The sequence below is a fragment of the Centruroides vittatus genome, unplaced genomic scaffold, assembly GCF_030686945.1.
Source record: "Centruroides vittatus isolate TY-2023 unplaced genomic scaffold, ASM3068694v2 contig_349, whole genome shotgun sequence".
NCBI classification, from domain to species: Eukaryota; Metazoa; Arthropoda; class Arachnida; order Scorpiones; family Buthidae; genus Centruroides; species Centruroides vittatus.
Genome location: NW_027122172.1, coordinates 1,502,151 through 1,519,209, shown reverse-complemented (window position 1 = coordinate 1,519,209; position 17,059 = coordinate 1,502,151). Strand labels below are relative to the sequence as shown.

Sequence of the window (17,059 nt, the reverse complement as noted above, 5' to 3'; positions counted from 1 at the left end):
ACGTTGTCGCACACACGTTACTTCCTACAATAGCGGACTTCTCGGAATCCTAATCGCTACCGTGTTGTACGAGCAAGAGGTCAAAACAGTTTCGGTCTTGCATTAGAGCGCGCATCGACGTGCCGCGTGTTTTGCCAATTTATTTGTTTGTGTTTAAATATTTTGTCCTTATAAATTGATAAGCATGAGTGAGAAACGGAGAAACTGCAGTGTTGATACAAACAAAAAGAAATTAAGGACTCGTAAACTTCATACGATCGAGACAAAGATGGAAATAATTAAACGTTCTGAAAACGGTGAATCTTTTGCTTCGGTCGGACATTTGTAAGATATAAACAGATCCACGATATGTTCAATTTTGAAAAATAAGAGTAAAATTAAGGAATACGTTCAAAATTGTGAAAATATATCTTCAAAGATTGTTTCCAAAAGACACGGCATAGTGATGGACGAAATGGAAAGATCTTTGTCGTCATGGATTGATGATCGACATCAAAATAATGTCCTCCTGAGTTTTTCAATTATTCAAGCTAAGGCTCTTAGTTTGCATGAAGATTGGAAGACTAGATTAATAATTATATAAAGATTCTAACACGGTGTTTCAATCAAGTAATGGTTAGTTCAACAAATTTAAAATGAGATACGGTATTCAACTAACTCTTGACAACTTTATAAAGAAAACACCCTAAAGCACTTAAACACACCTTGTTAACTTCATTATGTACACATATTGATAAATAAATACTTTAAAACACAGTTTTTGATGCATATTTTTTTTACATCCCTCTACTTTCAAACATTCAACATTCGCGCACACTTTCAGAAACCAATTATGTGCAAAAGTCGAGGGCCGCCTGTAAATCTTTTGTAAACAGTTTAATTAATATATTGTCTGACATTGTGTATTAGAAAAATCTGGTGATATATGATTGTATAACTGAAATATTTAATTTCAGGATGAATTATTTTGTATATTTGAAATACTTTAACTTTTGTGATTTACAATAAAAAAATATTTGACAATGAATAAAATTTCAATTTCTTATATTATACAAACTCAAAATTCTGCTTTATTGGCTATAATTAAGGTGACCAACCGTAGTCCTTTAGGGAGGACAGTCCTTCTTTTGTAAGTTCTGTCCCCCTCGAAAAGTGTCCTCCCCTACATGTCCTCCTTTTCAATGTTTGAAGACTAGGCTGTAAATCTCCATATTCGATCGATGCCGAGCCGATCCGTTACGTGTAATGTGATGTGACGTGTTTGTATTTGACGTGACGGTTCATCAAGGCTCGGTACAGTGCAGCGAGACGCAATTATGAAACACGTGCTCTGCACGGAAGACCTCGAGAGAGTGCGCTGCATGCAAGTAGCTTTGTTTACTTCTTACCGAAACATAACACAACACATACGCACGCAGTAGAGATTATTATAGTGCATTATTGTTGCAATGAATAAAATGTTTCTTTTATTTACAATATTTTTTCCTTCAATTTATTTGTGTCTTCCTTTTCATTGTAAAAAAGTTGGTCACCTTACTATAATCGACTTTGCAGTCAAGCTTGTTATTTCTCCTGATAAGTTTAGTCGTTTAAAATTCTCGAGAAAATGATAATTTAAATTAGTAAGCTTCAATAAATCAGAGTTTTAGGTTTTGTTATTTGAAATCCTTACATTAAAATATTATACCAATATGCAGGAAATATTAATATGCTACAATAAGTTTTACAAACAAACTACATAAAAAGTCATAATTTTAATTTTACAGACCCAAAGCAAAGAAAACAAAAGTTATAACTTTTCAATAACAAAAGTTAAGAATTATTTATAAAAAGTTAGGAAAATCATTTAAATTTTATTTAAATGAACAAATAATAACAATAAGAATAATCTTTATTAGCAAAAAAAAAGAAGTACCCTATTGTCCAGAGTCAGGACAAGCACTAATATTAAAGTAAATAATTTATTGCACAAAAATTAGTCCATTAACTCCAACATTTTTATTAAGGACTCTAACAAAATTACAATTTTTCTTTAATAATTTTAACAACATAATTATATAGATTATATAGTTCCATCTTTGATAATGTGTTTGGGTTTTCCCTAAAATCATACATTAGCCTTGCTGAATTAAGTACGATGGTTTAAATGATTCTAATTTTTCTACAAGTTTCTTACAATCTTTTAATATGTGTATTGTTGAGAAATCACTAAAATTACACCAATAGCAATTTGTACTTAAAAAGTTAATGTATAATGAACTTTTGTTCAATCACAATCGAGCAATTAATCTTTTTACATTGATTCCTACAGACGTCTTTATATACGATCGCGACGAAGCGCATACAATTATTCTCGGAAGACTGCCTATTAATGAATAAGAAAGTATCTATAGTTTTTCAAGCTAATGTCTTTTCGTATCAATGATTACATAAATTATTATACAGATTTATCTAACAAGGTTTAGCATATATGTATATATAAGCAAGCATTCATTAAAAGCAATATTTGACTAAGCTTTATAAAATTATTATAATCATCAAAGATTAAAAGAATTAAGTTATAAAGAAAATTATCCATTATACATCCATAGATTTTTAAGAAACAAAATATTTTGATGTTTGAATTCAAAAATATAAAAGACAGAATCTTTAATCAAAATTTTAAATTAATTTTTGAATGAAAAAAACTAAAATAAAATAAAAATTTTAAAATGTGTTAATATCTTATTATAAATATATACACTGTATATATACTTTTAATACATTATTAATATTAATTTAATTTATAATCTGCAGATAAAATAATTTATATTTAACTTATATTTTATATTTATTTGTAAAATAAATAATTTATACATGAATTATTAACATTTTATAAGATCATTCTCAATTTTTATCGTTAATTAATTATATATTAATATAAATGTTTAAATTAAATACTAAGTTAAAATTAAATTATTAATTTTTAATGATTAAATATATTATTCAGTTTTATTTTAAAATATATCAAATACTTTAAAACATTTTCAAATTCTGATTAGAACAACTTGCATATTTTATATCAAGGTCACTATTTCAAAGGAAAAAAAATCAGCATTGCTGCAAGGGATCTTATGCACTTTAGTCTTGACCTTGAAATTTAACAATTAGTATCCAGCTGTTGTACTTATAAAGCTTCGGGCTAGACCTTGACAAGGTTGTTTCAGACTGCGGATTTATTTTAATGCATTTTTCCACAATGTAACCCGAAATTAAACCAGAGGAACAAAAACAGAAAAAAAAATGGAATCGATATTTTAAATGCAGGAAAAACAAATGTCAAAATCTTATTTTTAAATAAAAAATCTTTTTAATCTTTGATTCATTATAACAGAAAAAATTGCATTAACGAAAAGTAATTATCCAATAAAAATTTTAACAATTACATTTAAAACCATTGCGCGTCATTCTTAACATTTTAAGATAAAATATTAATAGTTTAATTTTATAAAATTACACGTTAATGCATTTGTATTCGACGTTTACTACGGGTTTTTATCCGAGTCGAAGAACCGACCCGACGTTATTTTTATATTTTAAAAATAAATTTTTGCCGAAGTAAATATAACATTATTTAAGAAGAACAAAATATTACTAATAGATTTAATGTATATAAAAAGAACCACCATAATTGTTACCTTTCCAATAACAAAATCATTAAATCTATTACATTTAAAATTAAGAAAAATCAGATAAGAAACACGATCAATTAGATTGATGTTATAATAAATTTTGAGTTCAATGAATTTTCATTTTAACTTTCAAAAATTAAACGTGCATATCTTTTTATTCTTTGAAGTATACGGTATATGCACATACACAAAACATAATAAGCCGAAGTTTAATTCTTAAACTTTTTTTTAAATATTCAATACATTATCGACGTAAGATAAATTAGTCACATTTTTTCTAATTAAATTTGAAATGTAGTTATATATCATTTTATGCAATTACAAAATCGTTATATGATACATATACTTCAGAGAGATGTGTGATGTGATAATTTATATTTAAATCATAATAAAATAATGATGGATAAATTTCTACAACAGTTTATTCACATATTTCCACATAAAAACTAGGCAAGGTAAAAATAGTTGATATTTATTAAATGTATTGAAGAAAAAACTAACTTTTCCTATATAATATTTTACTTTCCATTAAAAATAATCTATTAACAATTTCATGTTTTTCTTAAAATTGCATAAAGCTTTTTAAATAAAGAAATTTTACTTACAATTAATTAAACTTAAAAATTTTTGTTAATGATATTTCTAAACAAGCTGTTTTTTTAATTAGTTCTTTTAAAGTTGTTATTTTGATTACTGAACAAAAAACTTTCAAATTATTTTTAACAATTTTATCAATATTAATCTGTAAATTAGTATAAAAAAACACTTTCCACATAATATGCTTTAATTTTTTTTTCATCCCTTTATTTTGAAATATTCTGTTTCACTCTATTAATTTCATTTCATTTCTATTGTTGAAAATAACTATCAGAAACATTTACTTTAACAGTCACATTTATATTAGATTTTACAATAAAATCTGAATTTTACTAAGAAATTAAAAGACTACCATTTAGCTATTCATACCTATTGAATTTACTGAGTAATTACATAAACTTTTTCTAAATTTTAATTTATTTAAAATTTTATAAAAATTACAAATAAATAAATTTTGCAATTAATTTCTTCTATTTTTAAACATAAAAAAAATACATTAAGTAGTCCTTTGATTTTGTGGTAAGTACATAAAAATCACTGTAACACAATATTTTCTGACAATTAACAACAATAGATTAAAACTGAAAATGGATCAAATAAGATAAAACTCTAAAATAATCTTTTGGTAAAATTTTATTGTATTCAATTGAAAAGTTATCTTACGTTATTAATAAAAATTTTTCTACCTATCTTATAGATCGGGGGTGGCCAACAAGTCGATTGGCAACTGTATGCATGCAGTTATGACTCGACTCGTAAGCGGTGCACTTCGTACCGAAACACGGTGTATAAACATAATATGTATTTCGCACTTCCCCCTCCCCACTTAGACTACGCCTATGACAACAAGTCGATCGCGACACATTTTTACAATAAAAAGTAGATCTTACGTGCACAAAAGTTGGCCACCCCTGTTATAGATAATACCTTTAATGTAAATACATTTATTTTAAATATTGCTAATATGAACTGCACCAAAGTCAGATGCCCCAGTTGTTTTACCTTTATTACCTTTAATAATGTTAAAGCTAAAATAGCTTTTTAAAACAAAAACATTCTTTGGTTAGTTGTTCAAGAATACCCTTTGTTAGATGTAATGAAAAAATGTTTGTAAAGAGCATTTTTGAATTTAGCAAACCATGTCAAAAATGGCTGTTTGAAAAAAGTGATCCAAATTAAGACCTCCAAATATATAAAAAAAATTTATGGGAAAAAAAAGAAAAACAGAACAAATTATAGCTTAAAATGATTTACTTAAACATTCACAGAGGAATGAGAATGTTCATTTTCAAAAAGAACAAGTAAATTCCTCTGCTACTTCTGAACATTCTACATAACTCCATTAGTGCACTATACAAATCTCATTCACAATTCAACTCATAAATCTGATTACCACTTTCTGTCACAAAACATGCAGACAGCATCATTTTAATGTGATAATCTCATTAAAGTATATTTTCACTGCTTTTTCCATTCTACGGCTTTAGCCGTAGAAGGTATGACAAAGAAAATGGAATGGAATTCTGAAGCTATTGATCTTATTAGTCAAACTGAAAATAATGTTCAAAAAATGAGAGATCCTACTTTGAAACATGTGAGAATTATTTGCAAGGAAGCAGAGATATTTAAAAATAGAACTATTTTCAAATTATTCTACTTATGGATATTTTGAAATTTTTAATTTTATAATTTTGCTAATTGAAATTATGAGATATGGAGTTGTTACATTTTTGCCTCAACAATACAACAGAATATGTCTATGCTTTCTCAGAAATGTTTAGACTACAGTGAAACACATATTTAATACTAAATTTTAACTGTGTTCTATTTCTGAAGCAAAATATAGTTGCTTGATGAATTTTTTTACAAAACTTCTTACATGACAATTTTGGTCAGGATTGCAGAGAGAGGTAATCTATTTATCATGAAAATTAAGATGCATCCAGGATGTCCTATACATAGTCACTTCAGTTAAGTGACTGAATACAAAACAACAAATAAACTACTGGTATTATTGATATATTGAAATGCATACCATAAGTGATAATATAAAAAATGAATTAACATTTCAAATACATATTATTTTTTTAAGAAAAATCTTAAATCACAATTATGATGTTACTGTTATATGAAAATATTTGATGGCTAAATTTCTTTTAAATTTATTGTAAGTGAAATACAATCATAGTGTATAGCAATGAATGTATCGTTATATTTATATTAGCTGCTGTCAATTTATGTTTGTCATTAATATCTAGATCATATTTTGAAAACTGTCTTTACAACTTTTAGGCATGGAAACTACAGACATCTGAATGTAGTTACAGCATAATATTAACACAAATTTTAATCCAATAAAATTTTCAACATTATTCACTTCAAACAATCATCTCGTTATACGGTGGGTGATCAGTTAACGAACATAATTTGTTCCAAGACAATGTTTGCTACCCGAATTGTTTGTTAATCGATTATCAATTTACCATAGATTTTTATGGTATTTTGATTAATTCCTTCTGGAGACCCCAAAAAATAAATAAATAAATTACATAGTTTCTTACTATATTTATTTAGATCTAATAACAAACTAAAAGCAATCTCTCCATTTTTTCATGGATGGCACATGTTTGTTTCTTAAGAGTAAAGAAAATAACATCTATCTGCTTGTCTTTTTCATTATATCTTTCTTAGCTAAGATTGTGACCTGTTGAGACCATTCTGCCTGGCAACATCAGACATCTTCCCACTCTCTACCTTGGCTATTATCTCTTGCTTAGTTTCTATAGTGAATACAGTTCTTGACACTCCGCTCTTTTCGGGCCCCATAATATCATCAGTTTTCTTAAATAAAAAGTTCAAAAAAGCACTTCATTTCTGTTCTCTAAATTTTTGTAACTAGTGCAAAAAGGTTATGTATACAACTGTGAAAGTCTCATTCCATAAACCATTCATAGATGCCATTAAAATATATTTTTACAAATTATAAACGCAGCATCGCTTCTTGTGTTTGGGAAACGTTCATCGTCCGAACATAAAAATCTTTCACAAAAGTGTTGGCTGTCCGATTTGTTCGCCGTCTGTTCGTTAACCAATCACCCATTGTAATCGTTATTTCACTGCAAATTGCATGAGTTTCCAAGACAAGTGTTTTCTGATATCACCTTTCCATATAAAAATGAAAAATGATTGCCCAATCCTATAAACCAAACTGCAGATGGAATTTGTGGGCTACTATTACATTAGAATTTACTTATCAAATTCTTTATTAACTGAATTAATATAAGATGGCAACACAATCTACCTTTAGTGATCAAAATATTTGTTAAATTAATTCAAATTATAGTACGTGATTCATTCCTGTTATGCAGCAAAACCAAAACCAAAAACTTACATTAATTTATATATTTAATCTTGTTTATCAACAAAAATAAATATTTGTTTTATAATGCAAATTTCATTGTATTTTACTATTTAATTCTGAATCATATTTTTCCAAATAAGACTAAAAATAAAACTGAGAGCTCTATCTAATCTACACTTTTCATTTTATTGCAAAATACAAAAAAATCTCTAGATATAACCATTAAAGTGTGGAGCACTGGGTAGACATTGAGATGGCTACATTTATAGACTACATTCTCCAGAAGTCTATTTGTAGGTCTTAAGATATTTGGAAGATTCCTTAGATCAAGTAGCTCTATTGTTTGTTAAACTATCTGAATTGTTAAAATAATTGATGGATTTTTATGCATCAAGATTATTACCATATTTATACTTATATAAATATGGTAATAAATTAAACTTGGAATATATAGGTTATATTCTTGGCTAGAATATGGATAATTATTTAAATATTTTATATATTGTAAAAAAATATAAATACACAATAGATAAAATTATATTATCTATAAATTGTATCAGATATCTAATATATAAAATACATATTTTATCTTAAAAAAATTTTCAATTTTCTATATAAAAGCAAATCAAAATTAAACACGAAAATTCTATAATATATACGAGTAAATAATGAAAATCGACTGGATACGATAAATAAATATTAGACCGTATTGTCAAGAATCTGCATTTTTTGTCAAAAACTTGCATTTTTTACCGTTTATCGGTACATCGTTTTTGCATAGTCTGCGCAATCACGAGAATTCTTTCCATTCTCGTGATTTTGTAAATTTGAATTTGGTTCTTTCTTCTTTTTTTGTTCGAGTAACTGAAGAAGACTGATGAAATCAGTTGAAAACGTTCTTATATAGTTAAACGTTTGCTGGAATTTAAGAAAGGTGTTGTTTTCTCTTTATTATACCAGTTCCAGTAGGTTCGTTATTCATTTTTATTAGACCGTAGTCTTCACTCAAAAATATTAATGATAGTAATATTTTCACTTTTAAAATGTGATAATTATTTAAAAAATACATTTCGGTAATAAAACTTTTTACGAAGAAACTTCTAACCATAAAGATAAATTTAAAATAATTTAAGTATAATAATCAAGTAATTAATTTCATTATTATTATTATTATTTAGCAATAAAATTTCCTTAAGTCCCAGTAAAAAGTAGGAATGTTCTACTTCCTGTTACCAAAACATAATTTAATTCTTACCTGGAGCTAATCATTTTATTTTTGTCTAGATTTTTCTTTGAATATAAAATTTATAGTATCAAAACAACTTTATATTCAAAGTTGACGTTTTTTGATGTTTTGATAGTTATTTTCTTTAATAAATAAATAATAAACTTTATAATACAACTGTCGTATAGTTAATTATTACTGAATTATTCTGATTTTTAAAAAAAATCTTTATTTTTCCTTAAGATTGCAACACTAATATCTATTTGTTAAATTACGATAAACTGGCTAGAATATTTAAGATATAGGGTGTTGCAAAATGATTTAACTAGTTTTCTTGTGTAATCTTTGGCTTTCTAGAAAATTTTTAAATGCAGCATCATATATAATATCACTGAATGCTCCAGCTTTAAAATGATTTTGACAAAAATAAGCTAACTTTAATGATTGAGTAAATTTCTATATTTTAAAATATTTAGTCACATTTTTTTCAGATAGGAAGCTTTTTCTTATCATTTATTTTATACAAAAACAAACAATTATATTAAAAACTAAGTTATAGAAAGACTGAAAAATATAATGCATTATCCATATTTGACATTTACGATATACAGTATTAGACCAAATATCTGGCTTCCAGAAATCTGAATTACAGAAAACCAACTATTTTGAAGCTGGTTAATTTTGAATTGGATGGGCTATAGTACAGCTGTAGTTTGCCATACAGACATTCTGTTTTTAATTTCCACAGCATATGTGTTACATGATATCAGTTACAGTGTCTTAAATACAATTTAATTTTTTACTTTCTGTTATTTATTTTATATTTTAAGTATACATTTAGCCTATGTCTAGAAAACTGGAAAATCCAGAAATGTAGACCACTTCTGATTCCAAACTTGCCAGATATTTGATCTGATACATATATATAGAAATATCAGCTTTAAAATTCTCTATCAGGCTTAATGATGCTTTTATTTTGCAGTCATTTCTATTTGACGTGGCAACATTTTCCTGGAATTTGTCCCCAAAGAAAGCATATCTGATAAATTAACATTTATTTACTTTGATATTTTAGATTATCAATACAAACAAATAGTAATTATTCCAAGATTATGAATTATCTGTAATTAAGTCTCATGCAGGAATAAAGTGTTATTTTTTATCTGTAACTATTAATATGCAAGTTTTAATAAAACTCTTTCTATTTTTATATTAAAAAATTAAAAGTTAGCTTTCTAATTAGAATAAAAATACTTTGACTAAGAATTTAAAAATTGAAATAGTGCAACTATATATTATTCTTGTCAACGTATTCTACATATGTTACCCTAACATTAATATCTGATTGGATACTGCCGTCTACATACAAAAAAGAGGGGTCTCCATGGGTAACCCATTGTCTGGTAACCTATGCGAAATGGTTATATGACAATTAAAAGACAAGGATCTTCCTAAATTCCTGTCACAAATCACTATTTATGGGTGATACGGTTTTTTCAATGGCAAGCGTTTTGACACAAAGATCTATTAGAAATCAGACTTTATTCCTTTGAACATATCGGTCGACTCCACTGATCCATTTAACTACAAAGTAGTGTCTTTCACTTACGAAGAGAGCCTATTCTCATTGCGGTATTATGGATGATACTAAGAAGGAGATGGGTTGCATCACAGACATCACTACTATGCATGACTACTACAGGACTTGACATAAATTAGCCCATAGACAGGAAACGAAAGAAACACAACCAAACAGCACACCCAAAGATGCTCCTGTAGATAACCCAGCACTATGAGAAACTAAATTTTGCTGTAATATTGTGGTGGCTTATGATCATTAAATGCATAATATATACAGTAGAGCAGCATTAATTATCTGAAACAATTTGGGACTGGAGTTGTTCAGATAACTGATCATTTACAAAAAAATATTTAAATACAAAACTGTTCTGTATATATTTTGTATCACACGTTTTACAAATGCATATCTTACATGAAGTAGTACATTAAAGTAGGCCTACAGTTTAGGTTGGCAGGGAGGGGGAGAGTGCTGCAGCACTGGAAATGTGAATTTGCTGACTGAAATGCTTTCGGTTAACCGATGTTTTGGTTGATCGGTATTCATATAATCGATGCTCTACTGTATAAGGAAATAGCATTGTATGTGGACACAAGATTAACATACAGATGTAATCCCCACATGTTTAAAATGCTCAGAAATGAAAAAGACCCGAGTGACTACGACAGAGCTTAGAACAACAAACATAGACCGACTCAAAGTACTGGAAGGGCTAGAGATTTTTCAAGCAGAAAGACAAGAAAAATGTATAACTTTTAAAGAAGAGAGGCACATTTCACAAGCATAGCAGGCCCTATTTAATATATCATTACGTAAACCGCTTTACAATTTCTACATGTGGATGTATCCTATTGGTCGATTTTAAAACATTTTACATACAAATTTTTGTATAAATTCTTCTGCATCTGACAAATTTAAATACTAAAACATTGGATGTTCTATTTGAAATCTGTGACCTGAAGCAGGTCTTAGAAGACCAAAAATGTTCGTTTTTCTAAACTTGCACCATTCTGCTGGGTGAATACCAGCGTATGGAGTTTCCACAGTTGTGTCAACATTAAACAAATTTAATTTCTTCTTGTCACGAAAAATACAAACAAATACTTTTTAAAAGTATTTCTTAAGAGTATTTTTACCCAATGTAAATGGGTTTCTTCAGTTACAACTTTGAACAACAAAGAACAGAAATACAGTCGAGTCCGCATAAGTCGACATCCCAAGGGGAAGTGGAAATGTGTCGAGTTATCCGATATGATGACTAAAGCAAAGTTGGAAAAAAATTCACAAAACCACAATTAGGAAAATACAGTGCGTTAAACAGTAGTATAGGCTTACAAGACATTGTGTCCTCCATTTACAATTACCCTGTAGATGTAAAACTGAAAAATTTGTTTTGTGTTGTTTGTTTTGAGCACTTAACTGTCTCGATTTTCTTTTTCAACCATCACGAACACCTTTAAAACATCATCTTCGCAATTGTCAATTGTTGGCAAGTAACAACAGTCAATACGTCAACTAAAACCTCTGTACTTACTCCAGCACATGATTCAATAAACACACAAATATTTCTGGCCCCATTTAGGGGTCTTCATCACATTACACAGCCGTTCTATTGAAATCAATTAAATCTGTAAAATTAAAAATGTTCTTAAACATTCCGTTGACAGCATGACATAATTTGAAAGGAATGTTTCATCAATGTAAAATTTAAAAAGTTCTTAGCATGATTTAAAAGGACCGTTTCCACACAGCATGCAGAACACACATTCAAAATTATTACAGGAAAATAAAACAAAATAAAATTAATGTAAAATCTTGTAATTACCATCCTTAAGCCTTAAGAGAATAAAGAATGAGACACATCTAAGTATTGCCACGTCTACAGTAATGTAAAACTGTCACTTTTAATGCACATTTCTGAAAGGTAGCCCTCTAAATCTTCATTGATTTAGGAATGTGCATTAAGAATTTACAGATAAATAAATAAAACCAACAAAAATTTGTTAGATCTTATAAAAGTATGATGCAAAATATACCGTTATAATTATTTATGGCATTATAATTATCCAAATTACATTATTTTTGATAAAAGTGATATAAATTTAAAAGCAGTGTTTATCCTTTTCTAAAACAAAAAAGTATTTTATATCCCATTTATTGTGGAAATAAGTTTAGCTCTTTCTTGTTGCACTTATTTGGCATAAACTGAAATTGTAAGGGCATAGCATAACTATTTTTAAAATTATAAAATCTAGCTAAGATCATCCATACAGTGCACCTTGTACAGTACTTCCTTGTGTGTTTTGCTCAGTATCAATGCATTTGCTTTTCACTGTGCTGCAATATATTGTAGCACAGGCTCCACAGCAAAAGACAACCACACATTATCCCACAGAACACAGAATTAACAATATAAAATTAATATTCCCATAAAAATTACATTTTTTTCACATTTTAACAGACTATATTATCAATCAAATGATCAAATTATCAAAGACTGTTATCCACAATTGGCCAAAAATGATAACACAATCAACTTCTTTGCCATGCTTTCAACAGATTATGAAAATTGATAATATTTTTTTAATTTTCTGACAATATATTTAATCTATTATACTATGTACTGTATTTATCCAAATATAAGGCACATTTTTTTTTTTTTACCAATTTTGGTATTATAAAAATGCCATGCAAATTATGTTCAGGAAACTTTTTCCATAACTTTATTTGAAAATGAGACACCATTTACAGGCATTTCTGCACTCACTCTGTTTGAATATTCATCACCAGTCTCCAGGAAGAAATTTTTAAGTTATTGCCATTTAATTACCAAAATGTAACAGATTCTGCCATCAAATAACTTTTGATTGACATCACGAAATGTACCTTTTTTCCTGAAAATGAGTTCCAAAAACAGGAATTGCCTTATATTTGGATAAATACAATACTATTTTCAATTGAAGTTTCATATTATTCCATCTACCATGTATTAAAGTAAACAATTTTAAAACACAACCACTCACAACTGTAAACAATAGATCAATATAATTTAAGAAGAGCTGATTGTTATCAATGAAATAATTATTGAATTTTCAATTTATATAACATTATTTATTATAACAGGTATTTTCACTATTTACAAACTGAAGTATTCATATATTTATATAAAGGTTGGATATTCATATGCTTAAGTATCAGTGATCCTCCTATTTCAAATACCAAATATTTATACTTGGTATTCAACATAAGACAACCATTAATATTATTTATTCTAATAAAAATTAATATTAAATAATTATTTATCACTAAATGAAAACCACTTTAATCATGAATGGTTATTAAAATGAATCACAATTACAGTTTAATTTTTATTATATTAATAGATAAAAATACAGTAATTAATTTTACAATATTACATAGTAAATAATTATTATTCCCTCTTATAACGAACAATAAAATATTTTGGAATTTATAAATACAATCAGTACCGATTGCATCATCTATGTATTTAAATACGAATTGTGTAAGTTTTTTATTTAGATAAAAGAATCTGTAATTTGTACACTATATCTAATAAATCAGACGAATAATTATATCAAATATAATCTGAATTTCTCGTATACTAATATTCAAATTATTTATTTAATTTTCGGCAATTAAATCTATAAAAATTAAAACCAAATAGTATATAAAATGTAAATATATCCCATTTAATAAATAACACGATTAATCATAATTGCTTAATCATGCTATAATTCATGGTGTAAAGATAATATAATAGTTTCTTTTAAATATTCCAATATCATTATTTAATTGTCTTCGTACATATATACGAAGATATAATATCGACGAGTACGAAGAGGAATATATACTCGGTATATAAGATAAAATGACAATTAAATAATGATATTGGAGTATTTAAAAGGAACTATTATATTACCTTTACACCACGAATTATAGCACGATCAAGCAATAACGATTAATCGTGTTGTTATTTACTAAATAGTATATAAAATGTAAATATATCCCATTCGGTTTTAATTTTTATAGACGTAATCACCGAAAATTAAATAAATAATTCGAATATTAGTATAGGAGAAATTCAAATTATATTTGATATAATTATTAATTGTATTTATTAGATACAGTGTATAAACTACAAATTCTTTTATATACGTATATATATGTAGTTATATTTATTATTTTAATATTTTAAAAGGTAGATATTATACTAAAAAATTCCGTGGTAGTATTCGAGTATTCGGGAATTACCATCGTGTCGGGCAGACTATTTTTCCGTCGCCCGACATCAAATTTATTAAAAATCGACAAAAACGAACCACAGACGTTAGCGTTTCGGCCGGCACCCGGCTCTACACCCCGTGGCCCTCGGCACCGACGGTTCGTCCGTCAATCCGGATCAGAATTAATAAAATAATTCTCTCTCAATATTAGTAGTTAAATCTATGTTCTTTACAGTAATATCTGTATCATAATCAGATTTTCCAAATATTTTATTTATATTAACCAACAAAAATTCCATTACTTTTACTTACGTATGTTTAAATCATTATACATTTGATAAAGTCAGAAATTATAAAATTTAACAACGAGACAATCAATTAATACATTAATACAAATGGTTTCAACCGTCGAACAGACAAACACGATAATAAATAATCTTAAAATGATTATTAATAAACTATTTAATATAGAAAAAGTATATTAAAAAATGGATTACTTGCTTTATTTTACGAAGTGTCGATCCCAGAAGATAAAAAAAAGCGTCGACAAATTTATCGTAAATAATCGAAGTAAATAATTCGCAAACAAGATCCTTCGATATAACTGCTTTATATATTTCACTCGATATTTTAATCGTTTAATAATAATTATCCGTCAAATAACCATTTGGAAACGCAATTAACCCAAATTACAATTGCTGGAGTGTTGTCACATACTTGATTTGTTGCCTTCGCCATAAACTTCTGACTCTCTCCTCGATTACAGATCATCCATGCTGGACGACGTACGCAGCGCCTCCAACGGCGTAATCGCTGTTAGCTCCATTTTTTTTTTTAATTAACTTATTTTAGTTATTTTATCGACTTCGAAACAAAGTAATTGAAAAATAAATTTAATTTTATAAAACAGATATTTTTAATGATTGTTTTATAGATCGTCCCGGATCCTCCATTGACGGGCTGCCATATTAACCTCTCGGCCATGCAACAAAAATTGATACCTAACCGACAAAATTAAAGAATATTTTTTTAAACTCTATCAATAAATATTTACAGTAAAAATCTCTTTAACACGACAGCTTTAAAACTTGGGTAAACTGGTCATCTCGAGGGTGGTCTTATCAAAGGAGATAATGAATGGCGAGGTTGAGGCCGAAGTTTTAAACGCGAAAACGTGTACTGTACGCCGGACGTTCGGCGCCGCTTTCCCGTAAGCCCTGAAGTTTGGCAATGGCGTTTGGAATGTCGAGCGCGATTCCACCGACATTCCAAACACCATTGTCAAACTTCTAGGCTTACGGGAAAGCGGCGCCGAACGTCCGGCGTACAGTACACGTTTTCGCGTTTAAAACTTCGGCCTCAACCTCGCTAATACTGATAGAGTATTGTATGTATATATATATATATATATATGGTACTATGTCAAACAGTACTACATAGTACTGTAAACTGGATGCATGCATTACATATCCACGTTATGTACTGTACTGTACATGTAATTCTGTGTATTGTACACGAAAATGTAATGCGTACAGTCTTAAATGTTTGATTTAAACTTTGAAATAATCTGAAGTGACATTAGTGTTCTCTGTTCTAACATTTTTAATAAGATAAAGAAACTCTTCAAAAGATAAAATCAATAAGCAAAACACACTAACTCTGATTTTGTATAAATGATTCATTTTGTATGAAGAAATCAATTTATTCTGATATCGTCACAATGCCAGGCTACAATTTTTAATTTATTTATTAAGTTAATATATGTGCTCTCCACCCGAAATTAGTAACGGCTCGACTCTGTACGTCGTACTTTTCTTTTAACGATAGAGTCGTGCCAGTCGTCTATCTAACACCTTTTTTGGGGAAAATTTTTGGACGGTAATTGACTAATTATCACCAAACTTGTTTCGTCAGAAGTTCGTATATAGTTAATCGGGGGTCTCCTGCCTCTAAGGTTTCCGTTTCTGGTCTCGTCTTTTATCCGTCTAACTCCATTCTCCGAATTAAGGAAAGACAGAAGACGGTGGAATTTATAGGTCTATAATTTTTTCAAATTTCGGCCTAAAAACAAAATTATTATACTCTGTATCTTGAAACGACGAAAAACGAACTTACGCCACTTTAAACGTACGTGGAAATTTTCCAAAGGACGACCTCTGCCGAGACTACCGACCTAAGTTTCGTCTTACGTAGTCTGTTCCGCTTTCAAAGAAATGGCTCAAATATAACGCTCGAAATGAATTTGAACATGTCACATATAAAAGTAAAATATAAGAAAAAATTTCCAAATAGTTCTAATTTATGTAATTATTATGCAAACAATTGTAAAATCTGTTGTGGTACTAATGACTCCATTTGAAATAGATTATAAATTCAAAAAAC

General features: G+C 28.1%; 1 protein-coding gene across 4 annotated transcripts in view; it reads right to left on the bottom strand.

Moving 5' to 3' along the window:
* The window catches only part of Rab40 (RAS oncogene family member Rab40), a 45,362-nt gene extending 29,890 nt beyond the window's left edge, over window positions 1-15,472 (bottom strand). For 2 of the 4 annotated variants that reach the window (XM_067269261.1, XM_067269264.1), the window contains exon 1: window positions 15,179-15,465. The gene's annotated coding sequence lies outside the window, so the exon portion shown is untranslated. Of the gene's footprint in view, window positions 1-15,174 lie in introns of all 4 variants that reach the window. The other 2 variants (XM_067269263.1, XM_067269262.1) reach the window with 2 other exon arrangements.
* Between the last annotated feature and the right edge of the window lie 1,587 nt (window positions 15,473-17,059).